Below are 12,010 nucleotides of genomic sequence, written 5' to 3' on the forward strand. Positions count from 1 at the left end.
TTTGGTATCAAACTTCTCAGCACAATAAATGCACACTGATGCCAGTGTACATTTTATTGTGAAATACACCCCAGAGGGCATCTTAGAGATGCCCCCTGAAAACATACTCGACTTCCAGTGTGGGCTGACTAGTTTTGCCAGCCTGCCACACACCAGACATTTTGCTGGCCACATGGGGAGAGTGCCTTTGTCACTCTGTGGCTAGTAACAAAGCCTGTACTGGGTGGAGGTGCTTCTCATTTCCCCCTGCAGGAACTGTAACACCTGGCGGTGACCCTCAAAGGCTCACCCCCTTTGTTACAGCACCCAGGGCACTCCAGCTAGTGGAGATGCCCGCCCCCTCCGGCCATGGCCCCACTTTTGGCGGCAAGGCCGGAGGAGATAATGAGAAAAAGGAGTCGTCATTGGCCAGTCAGGACAGCCCCTAAGGTGTCCTGAGCTGAGGTGACTCTGACTTTGAGAAATCCTCCATCTTGCAGATGGAGGATTCCCCCAATAGGATTACGGATGTGCCCCCCTCCCTCAGGGAGGAGGCACAAAGAGGGTGTAGCCACCCTCAGGGCTAGTAGCCATTGGCTACTAACCCCCCAGACCTAAACACACCCCTAAGTTGAGTATTTAGGGGCTCCCAGAACCTAGCAAGATAGATTACTGCAACCTGAAGACGAAGAAGGACTGCTGACCTGAAAGCCCTGCAGAGAAGACAGAGAAACCAACTGCTTTGGCCCCAGCCCTACCGGCCTGTCTCCCCACTTCAAGAAAAACTGCAACAGCGATGCGTTCCCCAGGGTCCAGCGGCCTCTGAAGCCTCAGAGGACTACCCTGCATCTAAAAGGACCAAGAACTCCAGAGGACAGCGGCTCTGCTCCAAAGATGAAACAACTTTGCAACAAAGAAACCAACTTTAAAGGACTGCACGTTTCCCGCCGGAAGCGTGAGACTTTCCACTCTGCACCCGACACCCCCGGCTCGACCTGCGGAGAAACAACACTACAGGGAGGACTCCCTGGTGACTGCGACCCTGTGAATAGCCAGAGTTGAGCCCGCTGAGCCCCCCCAGCGACCCCTGCAGAGGGAATCCAGAGGCTCCCCTTGACCGCGACTGCCTGCTTCTAAGAACCCAACGCTTGATAAAGACACTGCACCCGCAGCCCCCAGGACCTGAAGGATCCGACCGCCAGTGCAGAAGCGACCCCCAGGTGGTCCTCTCCCTTGCCCAGGTGGTGGCTACCCCGAGGAGTACCCCCCTTGCCTGCCTGCTTCGCTTCAGAGACCCCTGGGTCTCCCATTGAACTCCATTGCAAATCTGATGCCTGTTTGCACTCTGCACCCGGCTGCCCCCGTGCCGCTGAGGGTGTACTTTTTGGGCTGACTTGTGTCCCCCCCCGGTGCCCTACAAAACCCCCCTGGTCTGCCCTCCGAAGACGCGGGTACCTACCTGCTGGCCGACTGGAACCGGGGCACCCCTTCTCCATTGAAGCCTATGCGTTTTGGGCACCACTTTGACCTCTGCACCTGACCGGCCCTGAGCTGCTGGTGTGGTAACTTTGGGGTTGCCCTGAACCCCCAACGGTGGGCTACCTTGGACCCAACTTTGAACCCTGTAGGTGGTTTACTTACCTGCAAAACTAACAAATACTTACCTCCCCCAGGAACTGTTGAAAATTGCATTGTCTATTTTTTAAATAGCTTATTGCCATTTTTGTGAAAACTGTACATGCTATTTTGCTGATTCAAAGTTCCTACGATACCTAAGTGGATTACCTTTCATTTAAAGTATTGATTGTAAATCTTGAACCTGTGGTTCTTAAAATAAACTAAGAAAATATATTTTTCTATACAAAAACCTATTGGCCTGGAATTGTGTCTGAGTGTGTGTTCCTCATTTATTGCCTGGGTGTGTACAAAAAATGCTTAACCCTACCCTCTAATAAGCCTACTGCTCGACCACACTACCACAAAATCGATTATTAGAATTATCTCTTTTTGCCAATACCTTACCTCTAAGGGGAACCTTTGGACTCTGTGCATGCTATTTCTTACTTTGAAATAGTACATACAGAGCCAACTTCCTACATTGGTGGATCAGCGGTGGGGTACAAGAGTTTGCATTTGCTGGACTACTCAGCCAATACCTGATCACACGACTAAATTCCAAAAATTGTCATTAGAAACTAATTTTTTTAATTTGAGCTATTTTTCTAAATTTTTAAAAGTCCTCCAAGGGCCTTGTGTCAGTCCCTATTAGTATTTCTTTTAGAGTTTAAAAGTTTTGTAAAAGTTTGAATTAAGTTCTAGAGATAGTTTTAGATTCTTAAAAAGTATTCCAACTTTTAGAAACATAGGCCCTCATTCTGACCCTGGCGGTGTCTCACCGCCAGGGCAGAGGAAGCACCGCCAACAGGCTGGCGGTGCTTCCGGGGCATTCTGACCGCGGCGGTAAAGCTGCGGTCAGAAAAGGGGAACCGGCAGTTTCCCGCCGGTTTTCCCCTGCCCCAGGGAATCCTCCATGGCGGCGCTGCATGCAGCGCCGCCATGGGGATTCCGACCCCCTTCCCGCCAGCCTGGTTCTGGCGGTTTTCACCGCCAGAACCAGGCTGGCGGGAACGGGTGTCATAGGGCCCCTGGGGGCCCCTGCAGTGCCCATGCCACTGGCATGGGCACTGCAGGGGCCCCCTAACAGGGCCCCAACAAGATTTTCAGTGTCTGCATAGCGGACACTGAAAATCGCGACAGGTGCAACTGCACCCGTCGCACCCCAGCAAATCCGCCGGCTCCATTCGGAGCCGGCTTCATCTTTGCTGGGGCTTTCCCGCTGGGCCGGCGGGCGATCTTTTGAAGATCGCCCGCCGGCCCAGCGGGAAAGTCAAAATGCTCCCCGCGGTCATTTGACCGCGGGCGGTGTTTGGGTGGTTTCCGCCAGGCGGGCGGCGCACGCCGCCCGCCGGGGTCGGAATGACCCCCATAATGTCTACTGCAGAAGAGACAGTGGTGGAGCTCAACCTCACACCTTACCTGCGTCTTAGGATGTCAGAGTTAAGGACTCTCTGCAGAATCAAAAAAATAAAAACTGGATCAAACCCTACCAAAGAACAGCTCCAGGAGCTCTTGGCAGAGTTTGCTAAAAATAACCCCTCTGAGGATGACCTCCCAGAGGGGGAAGCTAGTGATGTGGAGGATTTCCCACCTCCAATCCTAGATAGGGAGCCCAAGGTTTCTCAAACCCTGTCTCCACAAGTGATAGTCAGAGATGTTGCTTCTCTCACAGGAGAGTCCAACAGCTCTGCAAGCATTGAGGGCAGCCTCAATGAAGATGACCTCCTGTTAGCCAGGATGGCCAAAATATTGGCTTTGAAAACACAGATCCTAGCCAGAGAAAGGGAAATACAAGAGATGGGCCTAGGTCCCATCAATGGTGGCAGCAACATAAATAGGGTCAGAGATTCTCCTGACATGTTGAAAATCCCTAAAGGGATTGTCACTAAATATGAAGATGGTGATGACATCACCAAATGGTTCACAGCTTTTGAGAGGGCTTGTGCAACCAGAAAAATAAACCGATCTCACTGGGGTGCTCTCCTTTGGGAAATGTTCACTGGAAAGTGCAGGGATAGACTCCTCACACTCTGGAAAAGATGCAGGATCCTATGACCTCATGAAGGCTACCCTGATTGAGGGCTGTGGATTCTCAACTGAGGAGTACAGGATTAGGTTCAGGGGGGCTCAAAAATCCTCGAGCCAGACCTGGGTTGATTTTGTTGACTTCTCAGTCAAAACACTGGATGGTTGGATTCATGGCAGTGGTGTAAATGATTATGATGGGCTGTACAATTTATTTGTGAAAGAACACCTGTTAAGTAATTGTTTCAATGATAAACTGCATCCGCATCTGGTAGACCTAGGACCAATTTCTCCCCAAGAATTGGGAAAGAAGGCGGACCATTGGGTCAAGACTAGGGTGACCAAGACTTCCACAGGGGGTGACCAAAAGAAAGGGGTCACAAAGACTCCCCAGGGGAAGAGTGTTGAGACATCCAAGAGAAAAAGTAAAGATTCTTCTACAGGGCCCCAAAAACCTGCTCAGGAGGGAGGGTCCAAAGCTTATACACAATCCAATTTTGGGTACAAGGGTAAAAACTTTGATCCCAAAAATGCCTGGTGTCGTAGCTGTAATCGGCAGGGACACCAAACTGGAGACAAGGCCTGTCCCAAGAAAGGTTCCACTTCCAACTCTACTCCAGCTAACACTGGAATAGCCAGTCTCCAGGTGGGATCAACAGTGTGCCCAGAGCAAATCAGGGTTCACACTGAAGCTACATTAGTCTCTGAGGGTGGGGTGGACTTAGCCACACTGGCTGCCTGACCCACTAATATGCAAAAATACAGTCAGCAACTCTTAATTAATGGGACTAGTGTAGAAGGCCTGAGGGATACAGGTGCCAGTGTCACCATGGCAACAGAGAAACTGGTTTCCCCTGGTCAATACCTGGCTGGACAAACTTATCCAGTCACCAACGCTGACAATCAGACTAAAGTACATCCCATGGCTATGGTAACTTTAGAGTGGGGAGGGGTCAATGGCCTGAAACAGGTGGTGGTCTCCTCAAATATCCCTGTAGACTGTTTGCTTGGAAATGACCTGGAATCCTCAGCATGGGCTGAGGTAGAACTCAAAACTCATGCAGCCATGCTGGGTATCCCTGAACTGGTGTGTGTCAAGACAAGGGCACAGTGCAAGGCTCAGGGTGAAAAAGTGGTGTTGGAGCCTAAAAAAAGGGCCCAACCCTCCAAGAGAAAAGGAAAGAAGACTGGGGAACCAGCTTCAACACAACAAGAGAAAGAGAACCTCTCTTCCCAGGAAGAAGTTCTGCCCTCTGAGGGAACTGAGCCCATGGAGTTGGAACCTTATCAGGTTGAACTCTTAGGCCCAGGGGGACCCACAAGGGAACAGTTGTGTAAGGGGCAAAAAACATGTCCCTCTCTTGAAGGCCTTAGGCAGCAAGCTGCTGAAGAGACCAAAGGAAAAATCATTGGAACACATCGAGTCTATTGGGAAGATGAACTCCTCTACACTGAGGTAAGAGATCACAAACCTTGTGCCACTAGGAGAGTGGTAGTGCCTCAGGAGTTTAGGGAGTTCATTCTAACCTTAGCTCATGATATTCCACTTGCTGGGCATTTGGGACAAACCAAGACTTGGGAAAGGTTAGTTAACCATTTCTATTGGCCCAACATGTCCCAGAAAGTAAAGGAGTTTTGTGTCTCCTGTGCCACCTGTCAAGCCAGTGGTAAGACAGGTGGACACCCAAAGGCCCCCTCATTCCACTTCCAGTGGTGGGGGTCCCCTTTGAAAGAGTGGGTGTGAACATAGTGGGTCCACTTGAACCTCCCACAGCCTCAGGGAATCAGTATATCCAAGTGGTAGTGGATCAAGCCACTAGGTACCCGGAAAGAAATTCCCCTTAGGTCCACTACTGCCCCTGCAGTAGCTAAAGCACTCATTGGTATCTTTACCAGAGTGGGATTTCCTAAGGAGGTAGTGTCTGACAGGGGTACCAACTTCATGTCAGCATACCTGAAACATATGTGGAATGAGTGTGGGGTGACTTACAAATTCACCACACCATACCATCCACAAACCAATGGCCTTGTAGAAAGATTTAACAAGACATTGAAAGGCATGATCATGGGGCTCCCTGAAAAGCTCAAAAGGAGATGGGATCTCCTCTTGCCATGTCTGCTTTTCGCCTACAGAGAGGTGCCTCAGAAGGGCGTAGGGTTTTCCCCCTTTGAACTTCTGTTTAGCCATCCTGTAAGGGGACCTCTAGCTCTTGTAAAAGAAGGCTGGGAGAGACCTCTTCATGAGCCTAAACAAGATATAGTGGACTATGTACTAGGCCTACGTTCCAGGATGGCAGAGTACATGGAAAAGGCAAGCAAAAACCTTGAGGCCAGCCAACAACTCCAGAAGATGTGGTATGACCAAAAGGCTGCTATGGTTGAGTTTCAGCCAGGGCAGAAAGTCTGGGTTCTGGAGCCTGTGGCTCCCAGGGCACTTCAGGACAGATGGAGTGGCCCTTACCCAGTGCTAGAGAGAAAGAGTCAGGTCACCTACCTGGTAGACCTAGGCACTAGCAGGACCCCGAAAAGGGTGATCCATGTGAACCGCCTCAAACTCTTTCATGACAGGGCAGATGTGAATCTGTTGATGGTAACAGATGAGGACCAGGAAGCTGAGAGTGAACCTCTCCCTGATCTCCTCTCCACAGACCCAAAAGATGGCTCAGTTGATGGAGTGATCTATTCAGACACCCTCTCTGCCAAACAGCAATCTGACTGTAGGAAGGTCTTACAACAGTTTGCTGAGCTCTTTTCCCTAACCCCTGGTCAGACACACCTGTGTACACATGATGTGGACACAGGAGACAGCATGCCTGTCAAAAATAAATATTTCGGAAAGTCTGACCAAGTTAAGGAAAGCATCAAAGTGGAAGTCCACAAGATGCTGGAATTGGGAGTCATTGAGCACTCTGATAGCCCCTGAGCTAGCCCAGTGGTCTTAGTCCCCAAACCTCACACCAAGGATGGAAAGAGAGAGATTAGGTTTTGTGTGGACTACAGAGGACTTAATTCTGTCACCACCAAGACAGATGCCCATCCCATTCCAAGGGCAGATGAATTAATTGACAAACTAGGTGCTGCCAGATACTTATGTACCTTTGTCTTGACAGCAGGGTACTGGCAAATCAGAATGGCACCAGGAGCAAAAGAAAAGACAGCATTCTCCACACCTGATGGGCACTATCAGTTTACTGTTATGCCCTTTGGTTTAAAGGATGCCCCTGCCACCTTCCAAAGGTTGGTGAATCAAGTCCTTGCTGGCTTGGAGTCCTTTAGTGCAGCTTATCTTGACGATATTGCTGTCTTTAGCTCCAGCTGGCAGGATCACCTGGTCCACCCGAAGAAGGTTTTGAAGGCCCTGCAAGCATCAGGCCTCTCTATCAAGGCATCCAAATGCCAGATAGGGCAGGGAACTGCGGTTTAATTGGGACACCTGTTAGGTGGAGGCCAAGTTCAGCCACTCCAGCCCAAGATCCAGACTATTCTGGACTGGGCAGCTCCAAAAACCCAGACACAAGTTAGGGCATTCCTTGGCTTGACTGGGTACTACAGGAGGTTTGTGAAGGGATATGGATCAATAGTGACACCCCTCACAGAACTTACCTCCAAGAAAATGCCCAAGAAGGTAAACTGGACTGTAGAATGCCAACAGGTCTTTGACACCCTGAAACAAGCTATGTGCACAGCACCAGTTCTCAAAGCTCCAGATTACTCCAAGCAGTGCATTGTGCAGACTCATGCCTCTGAACATGGGATAGGGGCAGTTTTGTCCCAAACAAATGATGATGGCCTTGACCAGCCTGTTGCTTTCATTAGCAGGAGTTTACTCCCCAGGGAGCAGCGTTGGAGTGCCATTGAGAGGGAGGCCTTTGCTGTGGTTTGGTCCCTGTAGAAGCTGAGACCATACCTCTTTGGTACTCACTTTGTAGTTCAAACTGACCACAGACATCTCAGATGGCTAATGCAAATGAAAGGTGAAAATCCAAAACTGTTGAGGTGGTCCATCTCCCTACAGGGAATGGACTTTATAGTGGAACACAGACCTGGGACTGCCCATGCCAATGCAGATGGCCTTTCCAGGTTCTTCCACTTAGAAAATGAAGACTCTCTTGGGAAAGGTTAGTCTCATCCTCTTTCTTTTGGGGGGGAGGGGGGTTGTGTAAGGAAATGCCTCCTTGGCATGGTTACCCCCTGACTTTTTGCCCTTGCTGTTGCCAAGTTATGATTTGAAAGTGTGCTGAGGCCTGCTAACCAGGCCCCAGCACCAGTGTTCTTTCCCTAACCTGTACCTTTCTTTCCACAATTGGCACACCCTGGCATCCAGGTAAGTACCTTGTAACTGGTACCCCTGGTACCAAGGGCCCTGATGTCAGGGAAGGTCTCTAAGCACTGCAGCATGTCTTATGCCACCCTGGGGACCCCTCACTCAGCACAGACACACTGCTTGCCAGCTTGTGTGTGCTGGTGGGGAGAAAATGACTAAGCCGACATGGCACTCCCCTCAGGGTGCCATGCCAACCTCACACTGCCTATGGCATAGGTAAGTCACCCCTCTAGCAGGCCTTACAGCCCTAAGGCAGGGTGCACTATACCACAGGTGAGGGCATAGGTGCATGAGCACTATGCCCCTACAGTGTCTAAGCAAAACCTTAGACATTGTAAGTGCAGGGTAGCCATAAGAGTATATGGTCTGGGAGTCTGTCAAACACGAACTCCACAGCACCATAATGGCTACACTGAAAACTGGGAAGTTTGGTATCAAACTTCTCAGCACAATAAATGCACACTGATGCCAGTGTACATTTTATTGTAAAATACACCCCAGAGGGCATCTTAAAGATGCCCCCTGAAAACATACCCGACTTCCAGTGTGGGCTGACTAGTTTTGCCAGCCTGCCACACACCAGACATGTTGCTGGCTACATGGGGAGAGTGCCTTTGTCACTCTGTGGCTAGTAACAAAGCCTGTACTGGGTGGAGGTGCTTCTCACCTCCCCCTGCAGGAACTGTAACACCTGGCGGTGAGCCTCAAAGACTCACCCCCTTTGTTACAGCGCCCCAGGGCACTCCAGGTAGTGGAGATGCCCGCCCCCTCCGGCCATGGCCCCACTTTTGGCGGCAAGACCGGAGGAGATAATGAGAAAAAGGAGTCGTCGTCACTGGCCAGTCAGGACAGCCCCTAAGGTGTCTTGAGCTGAGGTGACTCTGACTTTTAGAAATCCTCCATCTTGCAGACGGAGGATTCCCCCAATAGGATTAGGGATGTGCCCCCCTCCCCTCAGGGAGGAGGCACAAAGAGGGTGTAGCGTCCCTCAGGGCTAGTAGCCATTGGCTACTAACCCCCCAGACCTAAACACACCCCTAAGTTGAGTATTTAGAGGCTCCCAGAACCTAGCAAGATAGATTCCTGCAACCTGAAGACGAAGAAGGACTGCTGACCTGAAAGCCCTGCAGAGAAGACGGAGACACCAACTGCTTTGGCCCCAGCTCTACCGGCCTGTCTCCCCACTTCAAGAAAAACTGCAACAGCGACGCGTTCCCCAGGTTCCAGCGACCTCTGAGTCCTCAGAGGACTACCCTGCATCTAAAAGGACCAAGAACTCCAGAGGACAGCGGCTCTGCTCCAAAGAAGAAACAACTTTGCAACAAAGAAACCAACATTAAAGGACTGCACGTTTCCTGCCGGAAGCGTGAGACTTTCCACTCTGCACCCGATGCCCCCGGCTCGACCTGCGGAGAAACAACACTACAGGGAGGACTCCCCGGCGACTGCGACCCTGTGAGTAGCCAGAGTTGACCCCCCTGAGACCCTCAAGCGACGCCTGCAGAGGGAATCCAGAGGCTCCCCTGACCGCGACTGCCTGCTTCTAAGAACCCGACGCCTGGTAAAGACACTGCACCCGCAGCCCCCTGGACCTGAAGGAGCCGACCTCCAGTGCAGAAGCGACCCCCAGGTGTCCCTCTCCCTTGCCCAGGTGGTGGCTACCCCGAGGAGCCCCCCCCTGGCCTGCCTGCTTCGCTGAAGAGACCCCTGGGTCTCCCATTGAACTCCATTGCAAACCCGACGCCTGTTTGCACTCTGCACCCGGCCGCCCCTGTGCCGCTGAGGGTGTACTTTTTGTGCTGACTTGTGTCCCCCCTGGTGCCTTACAAAACCCCCCTGGTCTGCCCTCCGAAGACGTGGGTACCTACCTGCTGGCAGGCTGGAACCGGGGCACCCCCTTCTCCATTGAAGCCTATGCGTTTTGGGCACCACCTTGACCTCTGCACCTGACCGGCCCTGAGCTGCTGGTGTGGTAACTTCGGGGTTGCCCTGAACCCCCAACGGTGGGCTACCTTGGACCCAACTTTGAACCCTGTAGGCGGTTTACTTACCTGCAAAACTAACCAATACTTACCTCCCCCAGGAACTGTTGAAAATTGAACTGTCTAGTTTTAAAATAGCTTATTGCCATTTTTGTGAAAACTGTATATGCTATTTTGCTGATTCAAAGTTCCTATGATACCTAAGTGGATTACCTTTCATTTAAAGTATTGATTCTAAATCTTGAACCTGTGGTTCTTAAAATAAACTAAGAAAATACATTTTTCTGTACAAAAACCTATTGGCCTGGAATTGTCTTTGAGTGTGTGTTCCTCATTTATTGCCTGTGTGTGTACAACAAATGCTTAACACTACCCTCGGATAAGCCTACTGCTCGACCACACTACCACAAAATAGAGCATTAGAATTATCTCTTTTTGCCACTATCTTACCTCTAAGGGGAACCCTTGGACTCTGTGCAAGCTATTTCTTACTTTGAAATAGTACATACAGAGCCAACTTCCTACATGAACCATTCAGCATCACATGGGATCTGGAATAATATCACTGCTGCATTTGGCACCACTGGACAGCATTTAATCACAATATCATTAATTTTTGTCAAATCCTGAAAAATCCGAAATTTCCCACAGGGTTTCCGCAATCCCATGATAGATGAGTTACATGGGCTGCTCAATACTTCTTTTAAAAGGCCTTGTCTTACAAATTCTGCAATTATAGTTGCAATCCTATCAATAGTATCCTGTGTCATGTGGTATTGAGGAATCTGGGGGAAAACTGCATTTGGCTTAGTTGGGACTTTAACTGGCTCAACTCCTTTGATTAGACCAATGTCCCTGAAAAATCCAATACTTTCATCTTAACTGTTCCCTGTAAGTCAGATGGAAGATCTTGCAGTGTTAAGACAGGAAAGAAACTGATCAATGGGTAATTCTTGTCTACTGACTTACAGTCTGTTTCTTCAGAATGGTCATCTTTATAATCACTATTTGTCTGAATGGCAATCCCATCATTTGAACAGGTAATCGAATACTCGTTTTGCATAGCAAATCCCTTTTTAGTAAGGAAACTGGATTCGAGTCACAAACTACAAATTTGTGTAAGCCTTTGAAATTTCCAATTTTAACTTGAACTGGTTCTGTAATCAGGTTTGTCAAATACTGGTTTGCAACTCCCACAATTGGCACTGTTTTCCCTGAAAGAGGTAAGTTGTGAACTTCTGCAATTCTCACAGTAGAGCGTGTGGCTCCTGGGTCAACTAGGAATGAGACTTTGTGACCCATCACTTTTCCCATCATGTATGGACTCTTTTGTTCTACTTCTAATGAAGCTGCTAACACACATTCTTCCTCGTCTGAACTCGCACTCACCCATTCATCATTAGACTCATCCTCACTATGTAATGGGTATTGATGTATTATGTTTTACTCGTGTTAAACCTTTGACCTGTGCCCTGCTGAGTAAGCATCGTCTGTTGCTGTTCCACCAAAGCCTGAGGTATCTGAACTTATTGTGTAGGTACCATTTGAACTTGGGGTTGCATTTGCTGTGACTGTTGCATGGGCTGAGGACCTTGCATTTGGTTCACATTATTTTGGAAATTACAATGTTGACCTCTCATTCTTGGTCCTCTCAGGTTTTGATAAGAATTGATTTCATTAGTCTGTGGAACAACACCTTCCTGTCTTAGCACCGGACACTCCTGCTTCCAATGTCTGAGGCCTCCGCAAGCTTGACAACATAACGTCTTTTTCATAGTCTGCATATCATTCTGGTCAACTACCATATTTAAACCAACACCACGGTTCACATTCCCATTTCCAACTCGACCACTACATTTTCGCCTGATTCTGAAACCACATGTTTCCCTGTTGTGACAATCCCCTTGAATTCCTGATTGTGCTGGTTTAATCTGCATCACCATTGCCTTCTCTTTCAACTTTCTCTGCTTCAATTCAATCTCATCACTACAGTACTTGGCATATTGCAATACTTCATCAGTCAGCATTGCTTGCCAACAAATCAAATGACTCTTAATCATCTGGCTAATTTCAGGTCTCAATC

The sequence above is a fragment of the Pleurodeles waltl genome, chromosome 9 (genome assembly GCF_031143425.1).
Source record: "Pleurodeles waltl isolate 20211129_DDA chromosome 9, aPleWal1.hap1.20221129, whole genome shotgun sequence".
Lineage (NCBI taxonomy): Eukaryota > Metazoa > Chordata > Amphibia > Caudata > Salamandridae > Pleurodeles > Pleurodeles waltl.